At 42.2% G+C, this 15,296-nt stretch overlaps 1 protein-coding gene across 1 annotated transcript in view; it reads left to right on the top strand.

Moving 5' to 3' along the window:
* The window catches only part of ACSL3 (acyl-CoA synthetase long-chain family member 3), a 49,455-nt gene continuing 34,159 nt past the window's right edge, over positions 1 to 15,296 (top strand). The window contains exons 1-3 of the mRNA XM_009276594.2: positions 1 to 13; positions 240 to 364; positions 14,583 to 14,686. The gene's annotated coding sequence lies outside the window, so the exon portion shown is untranslated. The remainder of the gene's footprint in view (positions 14 to 239; positions 365 to 14,582; positions 14,687 to 15,296) is intronic.

The raw sequence follows: 15,296 nt of genomic DNA, 5'->3' as shown, positions 1-15,296 counted from the left end.
GCCCGCCCGGCAGGTAACCGCCCGCCGGAGCGGGGGGGGGACGACGACCGTGTCCCAGCCGCTTCATGGGGCTGTCCCAAATCTTGGGGTTTGGTACCGAAAGTGCGTTTGCGCGTAGTTTTCGGTCTCGACGTGCAGCTCGTGGTCTGTAAGTGCACGCAGTGCGAAAGCAGCACAGTTGAAGGAGGCGCGGATCAGACTTCCCAGTCGTATTTTGCTATTTTCATTCTGATTTCTAGGGGTTTGATGCTAGATTTAGTGCTGAGGTGTGTTCCCTTCGTGGACTCGCTCGGGAGAGATAGCAGAGGAACATTCCTCCCTCGAGGTGTACGGGAGAGGAGCAAGCGTTAAAAGGTTATTTCAGGTAGTTCCATAAACGGCGTGAGGTTTGGTTTGTGGGACCCATACAACATCTTTGGGAAATAAGCAAACAGTAGCCTTCAGGAAAATTAAAACGGTGACTTGAATAAAAATAGTTGTAAGGTAGTTTATGAGCACTGCTAGATTTTTTTTTTAACTTGCTGAAGAAATAACCCCCACAAAACATGTAATAATTACGTACAACAACTGGTATATAATTTTTTTAAATGAGAAGTACTGCATTTCGTTTAGAAGTACCAGATTCTGGAACATGGCTTTTTTTGGCCTATGGATTTGATAACACCAAACATGAAATTCTTGTATTTAAGTAACCTCATTCTCTAACTTGAAAAGTGCTGTTATCGATACAGAATTTGTGAAAAACAGTAAAACTGATAGTAAATTATTTTGAGTACTTTTAAAAGCCTACTAAGGGTAAGGGCACTCATTTTTACTCAAAATATTTTGGAGTACTATAGAAGTCTTAAGGAATATTTGAGTTGACATGAAGGTTTTTTTATTATATTGTTCTAAGCATCATGTAAAGAAAAAGCACAAAATGAAACCAAAAGACTTAATGGGATTTTCGTCTGGTTACGTTCTGCTGTAGAAATAGTCTTTCTCCAGAGTGGATTTAGCATCTCGTTGTGCAAAAATTGACTGTGGCATATGACTTCGTGTCCACCCGCCCCCTGCCCCGAGAGTAAAAAGTAAAAGTCAGAAATTGCAGATGCGTTACCCGGTCTTAATTATGCCCTAAGAGAAAGATAATCATCTGGGTGCACTCATAAGACTTTATACTCCTAACCGTCTGCACCACTGAGAGAGCAAGCACATCTCATTGTATTTGCCTGTGCTGTGTGCTTTGAAAAATTAAGGAAAGACGTTGTTAAGCCTGGTAATTCCTCCTTGTCCTGTGGATTTATGCTTCAGGAGCGGCTGAAGCTAAACGTTGTGACTGAAAAACTTAATTTTCTTTGTATTTGTTCAGCATGTTTGTTATTGTTAGTCCCTAGGGACAGGAGGTAGGTCCAAATTTCATGCTTTATATGTTCAGTTTTGATGGCTGGCTGACAAACTTGAGTGAATCTGATGGGTCTGCTGATCTATGTGGTCAAGACTTCTGAAACACAAAACACGTTCAGCCTGTGGTATGGATCCAGTCCCTACTGGCTGGTCAGGAAAGCAAACTTCTTACTAATGGAAATGGAATCCCTTGCAAGGAAGCAAACCTGCCGAATGTATTCTAAAATAGCCTGTTTGATCCTCAGTAAGCTGTCGGTTGGTTCTGAAAGTTGTGCCATCTCCAGGTGTCCATTGCACTCAAAGTAATCGTGAAGACAGTAAACCTCAACCTCAATATTCTGTATATTTTGCAGTCATGTATCTGTTGGTGTACTGTGACATTCTGAGAGAGATCTAGCGTACAGCTTGTGGACAAGGGTAGGCTGTCCGTACCTGTGCATCTGGAGTGCTCTGGAGCTTTGACAAAAGCACTATTAATGTCCTGAAGCGAGGTGTCAGGACTGTGGTGTGTTGAATCTGGTTCCTCTTTTCAGAAGTGTTGATGGGTAGTTCCCATCTTCCCTGCTCCACCTCTTTTGGTTGGAGGATCCTGATTACGTGAGACCACTGACTAGAGCGCGTTGGGTTGGGTATGCTGGTGTGTGTAACTTTTCAATTTACGACACTATTATAAAACCGTAATGCCTGTGAGAAATAATTTATGAAGAGAACTGATTCAGCCTGAAGCCTAAGAAAATCGGAATGGTATTTATTGGAAAAGTGATAGTCTTTGAAGAACTAGAGGAAATGTCTTTATGCTTGACTTAAAGCGTGGCGTGCTCTTGCTGAGCTGGTGAGCATTTAAGCCATTGATTCCCCCAGCCCACATTTAGTGCCGATGTAGGGCTTTTATTCCTCCTTTCTGTAGAGCAGTGAATGGTTTGAGCCACAATCATACTAAAGATGAAATTTTTATTAGTGAATCGTCAAGACATCTGGAACAAAACAGCACACATGGCTCAGGACAAAATGCGAGAGAACTACGGGTAAAGCATTCGTGTTCAAGGAGATCCAGCTATGGAGTAAATTTCCAGAAGGTAGCAGGAAGAACTGAATCCTGAATTGTTTAGAAATCTACATTTTCTTTAAAAATATATGTTCCAGTGGAAGAGCAACTAAACTAAAACCTGTCCTGACAAACAAGCTGCAACTTACTGCCGTGGTGACAAAACCAAAGGAATAATGCAGTCTGATGCTGCAACGTTACCAGGCTTTAAAGACTAAGTTCAGGTGGCCTGAATTCCACTCAAGCCCCTTTTCTCAGTCAGTGGAGAAATCTAGGTGTTTTGGAGAGCAATTCAGAGAATTTATGTAAGATGCTGAACGGGGAGCTGCCTGAAAGCCAGCTAATAAGAAATAGGAGGCAGAAGGATTTATGTGGAATTTAGGCCATCTGAATATGGCCCTAAGATGCGACTTAGTAGTACTAAGTAAGGTGTATTAACACTAAGAAGACTTGGCTTCAATTTCTATCCATTTCATCTGCTGCTGATTACTAAGCAAGTTTACCATTTAACCAGCTATTTAAGGGTGGGGGCTTCCTGGTTTTGTTTCCTGGCAGGAGTAACCCCTTGCGCCAGCACAGCCTGGGGCCAGCCTGGCTGGGGAACAGCTCTGCTGAGAAGGCCCTGGGGGTCGTGGTGGACAGCAAGCCGAGCACAAGGCAGCCGTGTGCCAGTTGTACCACCCCCCAGGACAAGGGAAGTGTTGATAAACTGGGGTGAATTCAGTGAAGAGCTACCAAGATTGTCTTGAGGTGTGAGCTTTTGCCTTGTGAGGCGAGGCAGAGGGAGGTGTGCCTGTTGTTGAGCCTGGAGAAGAAGAGGCTTGGGGGGCCCTTCCAGCACCTTTGGGGAGGTTTTCAAGAGAGTGAAGCCAGGTTCTTCCCAGTGGTGCGTGGTGGGAGGACAAGAGGTAGCAGGCATGAGCTTAAGTCAGAGCAGTCTGTGCCTATTAAGGCATTTTTTCACCATGAGACCAGTCGAGCAGTGGGACTTGCTGCCCAGAGAGGTTGTGCAGTCTCCTTCCATGAGGAGGACAAGAGGTAGCAGGCATGAGCTTAAGTCAGAGCAGTCTGTGCCTATTAAGGCATTTTTTCACCATGAGACCAGTCGAGCTGGGACTTGCGCTGCCCAGAGAGGTTGTGCAGTCTCCTTCCATGAAGGTTTTCAAGATCCAACTGGATAAAGCCCTGAGAAAGCAGGTGTGATCTCATGGGTGACCCTTCTTTGAGCTGGAGGCTGAACCAGAGGCCCCCTGAGGTCCTTTTCCACCTGAATTATCCTGTGGCTCTATTTAGTTTCTGCCCATGGAGCGGTTGCAGCGGAAGTTTCTGAGCCAGCTTATTGAGGACTGCATGTGGTCTGGCAGTGCAGGTTTACTCACCATACTTGAAGGAATATAGCGAGCACTCAAGCCAATCTTAAGCAGCTTAAGGCTTTATTTGTTTAATTATGCAGTTAGAGTTGGAAGAACCGCTCTTCATCCTGAGATCCTGATCTACATCAGGGTTTGCCATGTAGTAGGGCCTGAAGGGCTCTCAAAGGTTTCAGTACTTTGCTTTGAGATACAGATTGGGATCTAATGATTTTGAGGTTGTTGAAAGAGATGACCTGGACAAGGCCATATCCTAATCACACCTCCTGAATGGCTATTACTAAATCCAGGACTACGGGGGAGGGGGGGAAGCACAGCTCTCTGAATGAAGCTGAAATCTCTTTCTCTATCACCTTCTAAGTCAATTAGAGAAAAGTTGTTCAAAATTCAAAATAGTTTTAGACTCAGCCCGTTTCAGAACTTCCAACAGTCTTTACTGATCTTTGGGAAGGAATTACACGTGTCCTCTCGTTCCTTAAGTGAGCCTGCAGCTCACGGGAAGTCAAGGTGCTGACTTAGTGTCTGTGATCTTGGAGGAGGAGGCGGCGGCGGCAGTTTGTCAAGACGTTTGCATTGGGAAGTCACGTTTCTCTCAGTGTTCATGAGTCGTGCTAATTACGAAGATGTGCTAGTTAATTACAATATCTGAAATGGGACAAGCTGGCTTCTCAAGTTTTATGAGTTTCCTGAAAAGCAGGAAAGATAGGATTATCGGAAGTTACTGACTTAGGGATTTTCACTATTGATAGTGGAAAACAGCAATAACAAACTGCAAGCCTTTTCCCACTTCACTTAAAAATTGGAAACCTAGTGCTTTGTTTTTTCAGGTACTGTGTAAGTATCGTTCTTACCCCGAATGCTTGTATCTACTAGATGAAACCGGTATGAGACCTGGAAGGGGAAAATAGGTAATAAAGATTAGAAGTGACTTGCTGAAGATTAAGCAGCAGAATAGCAGTAGTACTGCACTGCCAGATCCAGCTCCCCATCTATTTGCTGTGTTATGTTACTGTCCATGTAGAACGTTCTCTCCTCCTGTGATAAACTCATAAGGATCCTGTGAACTGAACACTATATAAAAACAGTTTTTCTGCATCTTTAGAGAAAAGACACTTCTGCCTTTCCCTTACTGCTGTCTGGGACAGGGTATGGAACATGCCTCACTTTGTTCAGGTTGACTACTAAGGCGTGTGAGAAACCTCGACCAGCTGCAGGAAGGTTTTGCATGGGTTCTTTGCTTCTTGACCAGAAGACTTCAGAGCAATTTGTGCTGTATCATACATCAGTGTGCATGATGACATAAGGTTTATTGGATCGGACATACAGGATGATTTCTACCAACCAAAGTTTTAAGACAGTATCAGAATATAGTCTGTGAAACAGTGGAGCATGGTCTGCGGTTGTTTCACCGAAGCATTATTAAAATCAAAGTTTATGGTCTCATTCTGTGAGAACCTATGAAAAATGTGGGAAGTGGGGCATCTATGGTTAGTTCTTAGAAGTTAGATGTGTGTGTAATTTGTTCTGTAGTCTTGTGTTTTAAGTATGTGGGTATGGAGAAAGGCAGAAGGGAATGGGAGAAGCAGGAGGTGACGGCTTTGCAGGAGGATTTAAGTAGTTACACAGAGAGATGCATCTGCTTTTTTTTGTCTGCAGATTTTGTAAGAACTTCTATGTTTGGTGAGTGCTGAAGAGGAGAGAGGTAAGGGAACAGGCACAGGAGGGAGACAGCGGTCCCAGTAATGCTCAGGCAGGGAGCGTGATTGTCGATGTGGCAAAATGTGGGGTCAGTCTGTTCCGCAGCAGTAAGTCCACAAACTACTTGGAAAGTTCTGTCGCCAGGGCTTGTCAGTTATTTATAGCTGCAGTTTAATTGTTCTGATGAAGTATTGCTGCACTGTATTGTTCTAGGGAAGCTGTGAGTAGAGAAATGATTTTCCTAATGGACCGCTTTGAGATGCCTAGAAAATATTTTCCAGTTCTGCAGTGCTGATAACCATGTAGATTTTATCCGCCCCCCCGCCTTGGGGGAAGGAAGATGCTTATGGAGATTTTTATCTAGTTCTCTTACAATCTGCACAAATAGCTTAACCTGGTAACATGCAATACTTTCAAGAACAAGGTACAAATCCGCTTCCCAATCAAGCGTAGCAGGGCTGTGAGCTAGTGCGTGAGTGTCCTAGCCACAAAGCCAAGGTGTTAGTGGGGCTTGGAAGGTGGTGCAAGGGGTTTTGATCAGGAGTGCTAACTAAAATAGACATTCATAAAGAAACTTGTGGCAACTTTTGTTTTCAAAAATCTGTCATTTACCAATAAAATAAGTTTAATCTAAAAAAAAAATAAATACTCTGTCCACATCCTGTGTTATGTATTCACATATGCAGTTGTGGCCTGGGCCAGGGTGTGAAAGAATGGAGAGATCTGCTAGCCTGACTTTTTTTTTTGATGCATCTGTAGATATGTATACATCTAAGAGTATCTATATACATATATGTGTATATATAACAGAGTCTAAGAGTACAGTGGTGGAAATTGTACATATTTCAATTACATCATTAGCTTAATCTTTCATGATTCTTTTGGGGATTTTTTTTTTTACATGCAAGACTTCTTTTGCTTTTTGAAATGTTAGTGGCTCATGAAACATGAAATATTTTATTTCTAGTCTTCTAGAAATATTTAATAGTTTATTCTGGACTTTCAACTTGTGTTAATCTAATCTGACCATCTGTGTAACATAGGCAAAATAATTTTGCCTGAGAATAATCACCAAATTCCTGCAAATGCTGTTGGTACTATGGCACCTTTCTTTTTTAAAAAAGGTCGATGTTCTTGTTTTAAAAACTTAGCGGTGAAGGCTCTATCCAGCCAGATACTTCAATAATTTGGTCGTGTTTAGATAATCAGAGTCTAAGGGTGTGTTTGTTTTCCCTGAATGGAAAAACAGGATTCCTTTCTGCCAAGAACTCCATCTACCTACGTAGTATTTGTATGCGGATTCTGAACTACTGACTTGAATTATCTCCTGTGAGGACTTAGTTACCTCCTCCCCTTCATCCCCTCCAGTCCATATCAGTGGGCACTGGATGTTGTCCTCGGATTTCCAACACCTGCGTTTGTAAGTTTTATTTTTAAGGGTGACACACAAGGGCTTGGAGCTGAGGGCCGCGCTTCTTCACATAGAATAAAATGGCCTCTAATTTAATGAGTCCTTGTTTTGCGTTTGTTTCATGTTATGCAATTGTTGGGCATGTTCATAAGTGATCCTGCCTTGCTTTGCTTACAAAAAAGAGAGAGGATAATAAAAAGAGAGAAAAGGATATTTTTTGCAGTGTGATGGAGGAGAGAGGTTGTCCTGATACTCTGTTACTTCTAAGGTTAGAAAATAGGATGATAACTCAAATGAGCAGGGTAGGCATCCTTACGCTGTACTTAAATTCCAGTGCTGGATTTTGAACAAAGGAGTCGTTTCCGCAAGCAGTGTATATATAAAACCTAGATAAAGTAGCTCTTTAGGAAAACACTGCATTTGAAATATTTTCTTTTTCCTTTGCTGTTTCTTTCTTTTGTAATATTGTATTCCCCACTGTCCCTCGAATTTCAGAGCAGCCAAGAGAAATAAAAACCTTATCAAGTGGTTTGCAGTAAAACAGCCTGCTAGTCTTTCTGTAACTTAAGCTTTTGTGTGACTCCCCGTGGGTCACCCCCCACTTTCTGAGTGCAAAGAAAGAGTGCTGTCTGCCCGTAAATACATGGGGAAATGAGGTTGAAGCACTAGCAGCTGAAACCTGCTTCTCTGGTAGCCTTCCCTGGACTTATAAAGTGCTCAGTTCAGGAACCGTTTTGGCCAGCTTTGATGTTGCAGAGAACAGGACCGTGCGTCTGTGACAAGGGTGGAAAAGTTACTGAGTAAGTGGCTTCCAGGTGACATTCCTTTTGGCAACTCCGTGTTTATAGTGCCATGCTTATATCCATAGGAAACATTTGTTTAAGTCCTATTTCTGCTGGTTGACTACACGTGCAGCATTCCTAGTGTCTTATAAATCACAGTTTGGTTTAGTTTGAGCATTTTTGAAATCTGGAGTTAAATAAGCCGGATAATTAGTGTTAGGTTCTGAAAAATACTAGGAGAAAGGCAGTTTCTGTGCATTGCAGTACAATTGGGGTATATGTTCAAATATAACTAATCTTAAACAAAGTATTTCTGTTAATACAGCTTTGGAGTCTAGGGTAATAATCTGTAAACCTGTGTATTTAGGAGGTAGGATTTCACAGGTACTAATGTAAGCAGTCTAAGAAACAGAAGACTATGTTTTTGAGAATAGGTTTATAACTTGTGGCAGAGGTAAGATTACTAAAAGCGTACTTGAAAATTGCATGTTCACAGAAATTTGAATGAGCAAATTTCATTTCTCCCTTTCTATTTGCGTTCAGGAAAAGCTCCACAAGTTATTTTCTGCATTTATATAGTTGCTGGAGTGAAGTACTGCTTTCGATATGTCTTGCTTAGTCCTTGTGGAGAGGTTCACTTCATGAGGTCTGAAACGCCCAGTGGGTCTTGTGCAAGTGTTGGCTTGAGGCAACACCTCCCAGGTCTGTGATTTTTATGAATTGCGTTCCTGTTGCTTGTCTGCTGTGTGGCTTGGGGTGGATCTCTTCACTGTATTGAGAGTGAATGTTACAAAACACAGTCTGAAGCACGCATGCGGGCTTGGGAGCAGTAGTCTTTCCCCAAAAAGGCAGTGGTCCCCTGTGAGGGACTTGTGACTTCCGTCGCTGGCCAGAGGAGAGGGGATTGCTCCTGTTCTGGAGATGCAGTCACCGCAGCGGAAAGTCGGGGGGAAGAAAAGCAGATGTTCCTGTGGGAACTTCTTCATTAAATTTTTTTTAGGTAGTAAATCCCTGTAGATGACTGGACACAATGATGTTGTTAAACCAAAAACAAACACACCAAAACCTAAGCAATTGGAACCTGAAAATGTATTTATCCTTCAAAAGAGAAAGTGTATTGAAAATGTCAGCAGCTCAGCCTTTCAAATTAAATGGTGAAACATCCCACTTTATCACTTTGATAGCTTTGATCATGCCGTGGATGTCCTTTATTCCTTTGAAAGGTATTGTAAAATTCCTCTTGAAAGTATTGTTCATCTGGCTGATGTTTTTCTTGTGAGGAACTTCTCTAAAGACTTGGAACAAATCCTTTACTTTTTCTGCTGAGGTCTGTGTCATAATTTTGTGCTCTCAGATCTGCTTTGTTGCTTGAGTGTATTCATCTGCTGCTTGTTCTTTACAGAGGTTCTGGCTTAAGGTTATCCCTAACAAAAGCCCATCAAATAAAGAAGAAATGTTACTGAAAGAAGGCAAAGACAATATAAATACATGGACTTACCAGATTCTGGAGCTGGCCACTTGGTATTTTTTAAAAAATGAATATAGGATAATGGGTAATAATTTTTACTGTCTGACTACATGAACTCCAATTCATCTAAAAGTAAATGAGAACATTTTTATGCATGTGTAGCTTCTGCTAGAGAAGAAAACAGAAGCACCTTTACTGCTAAAAATCTCTGGTATCGTTATGTTAGATTTTTGTTCTGCTCTGACGAATACATGACTAGAATACAGCACACAACCAGATTGAATATACGGCAACAGAACATCTATTTCTGTTTTGATTTTTAAGAAACAAACAAACCAGACCTGTTCACTCCCTAGCATTTCAGATTTCTGAGAAATTAGAGAACTGATCTAAGGCTGTATTCTGTAGTAGAAAATGGCATATCAAACCATTCTGGTCATTTTGAATGAACCCTTCCATTCAAATGGAAAGCAAAGTATGCCTCCCAGTGGAAGTACTTAGGAGGATTGTCTTAAACGATTGGAAAATAAATGTAGGAATTTGGACAGTGATAAACTGGCAGTGATAACTGGGCTGTTACTCCACTTCTCCAGTAGCCAAAGGTTGGGGGTAATGGTGAAACTTCTGGTTTAGTTTTATGCAGACTTTTTTCATACTGTGTGCGCAGTGGTATTGGTCGTCTTGTTTAAGTGCTCTTAAAGCATTGCAATGGGGTTTGTGTTTTCAGCTGATTTTAGTATCTTGGGAGGGTATTTGTGTCGTAGGTAACGGTGGCTTTAGGAGTGCCTGTGTTGCTCCTGAATTAGTGCTGAACCCCTTTTGATGTAGTTTTGATGTAGTGAAAGTAGTTTACTTTTCACCTGTAACAGATGTTTAAACTTCAGTTTCTAGCCCATGCAGTCAGACTGTGCATTGAAAGTCGCATAGGTTTTTGGGAAAAATAAAGCTGTTTGTCTGCTTTGTGATTGTCACTTTAGCTTTCAGGTCCTCATAAATATTACTGTCTTTGTTTTGTTAGAAAGCAGAGGATAGATTTACGAACCTGAGCCTCTCGCTCTCCTGCAACATGCAGTGATATTTCATACAAGTGGGGCATGGAAGTACGTAGAAGAGGTTGATGGCAAATGGACGTTTTTAACACCCACTTACCATTAGCTTTTTAGAAATAAATGGATATACCAAGGATCCATTTAAGAGAAAGCAGAGGGCTTTGCCCTCAAGAAATGTCAATTGCTTCTATCTTTAGTTCTGCGCTACCCACATTTATCTCCCTGTTGTCTGCCACCACTACACTTGGTGTAAATGGGCCTACTAAGAGGAAAAGAAAACGTTAATGTTTTGCAAACTTTTCTAGATAATAAAACTATTTCCTTTGCCTCAAGATTTAGTTAATATAGTAGAAAGTCTCTCCTTAGGGTAAAGGACTTCTTCGGTTCATGTAATTCATGTTATACTATCTTGGTGTCTAACAAGTACATAATGTATTTGTCCTAATAACATGCATTCTGGCTGCCTCCTAAGGAAATAGGAGTATCGTTTACAAATGTAACATTGAGACGTGAAGGACATAAATTAAACCCCTTTGTATTTATAGGAATGTTTAATAGCCTGCATCCAAAGTTTAAAGGTGTTTAGGCTGTAGCACTTGAAACCACCAAGGGTGAGCTCCAAAAAAAAGTAAGTAGTGAGATCGAGTAGTGACCTAATAACATGCATTCTGGCTGCCTCCTAAGGAAATAGGAGTATCGTTTACAAATGTAACATTGAGACGTGAAGGACATAAATTAAACCCCTTTGTATTTATAGGAATGTTTAATAGCCTGCATCCAAAGTTTAAAGGTGTTTAGGCTGTAGCACTTGAAACCACCAAGGGTGAGCTCCAAAAAAAAGTAAGTAGTGAGATCACGAGTAGTGAGAGCAGAAGATTGATCATCCAGACCACAGCTCTTCTCTGATCCCGCAGTGTACTGGTGGCGACCAAGTCACAAGGCGTTTCGTGTATCCGTCTATGCTGATCTTGGTTCTCATACAGCTGAGCGGAGGTTTGATTTACAGCGTGACTGCCAGGGGTTTGATTTACAGCATGGCTGCCAGGCTCCTGCCCTCTCCTCCTCCAGCTGTGTGTTCCTTCTTTGCAGTGGCATTAACGCCTGTCTATTCATGGTTACCCGGTTTGAGATAGCAGAAGAATAACTTCTTTTGTAGTGCTAATTTTCTGTTGATTTAGGTGCCTGCAATGACTCACCCTAGGCTCAAGTAAGTACCAAAGTTGATACAAAGGAAAATCCACCCTTCTGCCCTGAGAAGGATAGGGTTTAAACTGGATCAGCAAGCTAATCTGACTCATTCCTAGCCACACAGGCACTCGTGTGTTGGTACAATGGAGGGAAAGAGCTGGATTACGTTTTGGAGATGAACACTCTTTTTATTAGCAGCCCAGTGTTAAATCTGCTTGAGCCAAACTGAAACCATACCCCTCAGGCCAGGCACTTCATGAGCAACCTTGGCTGCCCCAGCGGTCTGTTAAACACTTACCTTGGAAACTGGTTTGTTCCAGGTCATGATGTGTCTTTCCTAAGACACACGCCTGTGTGTGCCCTCGTGTATTTTTTGGAAACACGCTCGTGCACAGAAGCGCCTGAGTTGCCGTCAGGACTGGAGTTCAGTTGTGGATTTGCTTATGCTGAAGCCTCCCCGGGGGGTGAGTTGTGTGAGCAGGAGTGGGAGTGCTGTAGGTGGCTCCGGGAATCCGCCTGCGTGTGTTTGTGATCCCCAGCAGAGCAACTGGAAGCGTTTAAAAAGCCTGACTATTCACCCAGGGTTGTGCGAGAGGTGGGTCACAGCTGGAGGCTCGAGGGCAATCTGAGCAAGGTAGTTCAAAATTACCCTAGATGTGCATGCAGAGAGTAGTTATTCTCCCCACATCCAGAAAATCTGTGTCCTTTTGAGAGAAAAGCTGTAATAGGTAGTAATTCTGGTCTCCCACTATACCTTTCTGTGCAAGCTAATAGCAGTTCACAACATGTGTAGCAGCAAGGAGGACAAAGTCCAGGGAGAGACAGATATCTCTTGTTCAGGACTTGGAGTGAGAAATCAAGGACTGGAGATGATGTGGGAATTAAGTTCATTCTGGGTCTGCCTGCTTGAAAAGGCTTCATGAAAACCTCTAGCCGAGCGTAGGTCAGACTGTTACAGCCATGCAGTCCTGATCTCCTAGATCTTTCTTTAGCAAAGGCTTTTTAATAACCATAACAAGCCCTGCGTGGTCAGGTAGAGCTGTTGAGGAAGGTACCGCTGCTAGGTTTGTTTCCAGCGGGTGGTGGTAACCAAAGGGTTGGTGCACCGAGCACTTTTTTCCTCCCTGTTGCAAGCAGATGTCCTTTTGGACAGAGCTGCGGATCTGTTCCCAGCTTGTCTCAATAGAGGCAGTCCATTTTGGAACAGGGTTTCAGGTCTGCCTGGTGAAGGGCTTTCTGGGTGTTTGAGAGGTGCGTGGAAGGTCTCCCCTGCTCTACAAGTGACCCTGAGACCCCGGCACCAGCCTGGGGAAGGGTGGCATGGGGGGGTAGAGAGGCTAGAAGATAAGCAAGCAGGGGACAAGGACAACGTTTGTGCTAGCGTGGAAACCACTGGGCTTGGGAGAGAGGGGACCACCAGGCTGGCTTGGAGGGAGCTGGGCCCTGGGGAGCGACACAGGTCCCATCAGCAGTCCCAGGGCAGCGGCTCTCCGGGGATGCGGGAGGTGGTGGGGAGGAGAGGCTTGCTGCAGAAAGCAGCAGGGAGGGTGAGTTGGGGAGCTGAGGTGGGTCCTTGTGCTCGCTCTGCAGTCGCTTCAAATTCGGGAAAACGTGCTGAGCACCGACTCTTCTCTGGGGACCAAAGCATCGTTTCCACCATTCGCTAGGGCTTGTTGGGATTTCGGTCCTCTCCGTTTCAAGAAATGTGTGAAAACACTTCTGCTGTAGCTGTGAGGAACATCTGTTTTCAAATATAACTGTCTTAAATCAATAGTGCAAAACAGATCTTCCGCTTAGATGGCTATACATTTAGGATTTTTTCCTCAGCACTGTTTGCTACCTCAGGCTCTACCTTGCTTCATAGTCAAGGGAATTTCCTTGTGAAGCATAGGCTGTTGCTTCTGTGTACATTTGGTTTTCTTTTCTACTTTTATATAGTTGAGTACATGAGTATTTAGAAATGGATAATAGTAATTTGTTTTTTTTAGATCTCTTCTTTTTGTAAAAGAAAAGCTCACTTGCTGAATGCTCGCAAAGAAATGTTATCACTGGCAGCTCATATAGCAAATTCCAGATGTAGTAAAAAAACCTGCTCCCTTAGGGTTGTTAATGTTGCTTAAGTCCAGATGTAAACTAGTAAAGGCTAATTTCTGATACAGTTAAAATTCTATATTATGGGCTTTGTTATATTGTCTTGAGTACTCGGATTGTTACGTTTTTATAATGAAGATATCAGGCAATACATGAAGATACTCAGCCATTTTGTCCAATAAAGCCTAACCCTGTAAATAACCTTTTTATCCTTTCTGCGAATGTTAACAAATCAGTTTCTTTTTGCAAGATTTGCTGATAAGAGAAATCCAATGTGTGTTCGTGTGACTATAAATGGTTGACGGAAAGTTTTTTTTGCAAGGGTATCTCGGAATCTCTGGGTTTGAGTTTGGTTTTGTTTAATGAGTACGTGTGAAATCGTGGAAGTCAAGAAATGGGGCAGTGAGCACCCTGAGTACTTACCTCAAGCAGCAGGCTCAAATAGTCAACCCCCTGAAACTGTTTTCTGGAAAAGATTATCTGCGTAAGAACTGAATAGGTGTGTAAATAATATTTGCCCACAGGTAATAAGTACGAAATGTTTACATTTGCTGCATATTTTAAATGTGAATTACTGGCACAGGTTTTTAAGTAAGACTTCTTTCTGCAAAGAGCAATAAAGAAAACCTTGATGTATAGTAGAGCAAAGTCAATAAATGTAATGATTACTATTTTATGTAGTCTTTTTATAAAGTGTCCAGGAAAATTTATTACTCAGACTGAAACGTATTCTCTGCGTAGAAAGCTGTACAAAGATAGGTACATTTTTTCCACCCCAAATGGTAGAACTGGTGTTACACTGAAAGATGTGGGGGAGTTAGTTTGTCAGGGAGGCTAGTAGCGTGAGCTGCTGACTTCAACTAATGCTCTTCCAGCCACCTTGATTATACTGGACTTGAGTACGAACCACGACTATGTTGTGTGTTACCGTTGGCTTTATTTTAACTTAGATGTAGTGGGCCTAGACTCTCCGAGGTGATACAGTGCAGTATTAGATGAGCAAAAGGTTTTATTTATTTATTATAAAAGACAAGTGAAAGAATGGAGGATGCGTTTTATAATTGCCATATTTAATGGGGATTTTCCATTCTTAGATTTCGCGCAGTTGCCTGTGACAGCTCCTGTTGAGTAAACTGAGACGGGGACATCTTGTATCGGCTGTTGTACCTGTACCTGCCACGATGAGAAGTTGCATAAGGTTTCTTTTTCTTGTTAATTCATGCTTTTATTGTAGTGTAATTATTATAAGCAACTCAATTAGTAAACACATTCCTTTAAGGATTTTCTTTTTTTCTCATTTAACAAAAGTTTTCTTCTAAAACTAAAAGGTATAACAGTATTAGTATAAGTAGTATATCCGGCCAAATCACTGATTATGTATTAAGCAGGATCAGTCCCAAAAACTGCCGGTTTACTTCTCCAGACTCATGAATGAGTGTGCCAGTTGCTTCTTCTCTTTGCTGTTAAAAAAAGCGTGTAACTTTTTACTTGTGGTCTTACCCTTTCCCGTTTGGTGACTACTTCATGAAACAGAATTCCTTGTAAACTGAACAGCTGTTATGTGTGTGCAGAAACAATCACTTGCACAGTTTTTCTGTTAAGTTGTATTCTTGCATAGATTAGCAGCTCTTTCCTTCAGGATTTAATCTGCCAGCCTTTCCTGCATCACTAGTCAGGGTTTGAACACTGATTCCTCAAAAACCCCAACAGGATTATGTGAAAACAGAATGGATGCATGTTCTATAAGAACCCGACTGTTCACAGCTAATCTGCAGACCGAACCACTAAGTCAAAGATATTTTCATGTG

Source organism: Aptenodytes forsteri, unplaced genomic scaffold (genome assembly GCF_000699145.1).
Source record: "Aptenodytes forsteri isolate BGI_AS27 unplaced genomic scaffold, ASM69914v1 Scaffold1, whole genome shotgun sequence".
Lineage (NCBI taxonomy): Eukaryota > Metazoa > Chordata > Aves > Sphenisciformes > Spheniscidae > Aptenodytes > Aptenodytes forsteri.
Note: the sequence above shows the minus strand (reverse complement) of the source record. Positions and strands in the feature narration are given on the sequence as shown.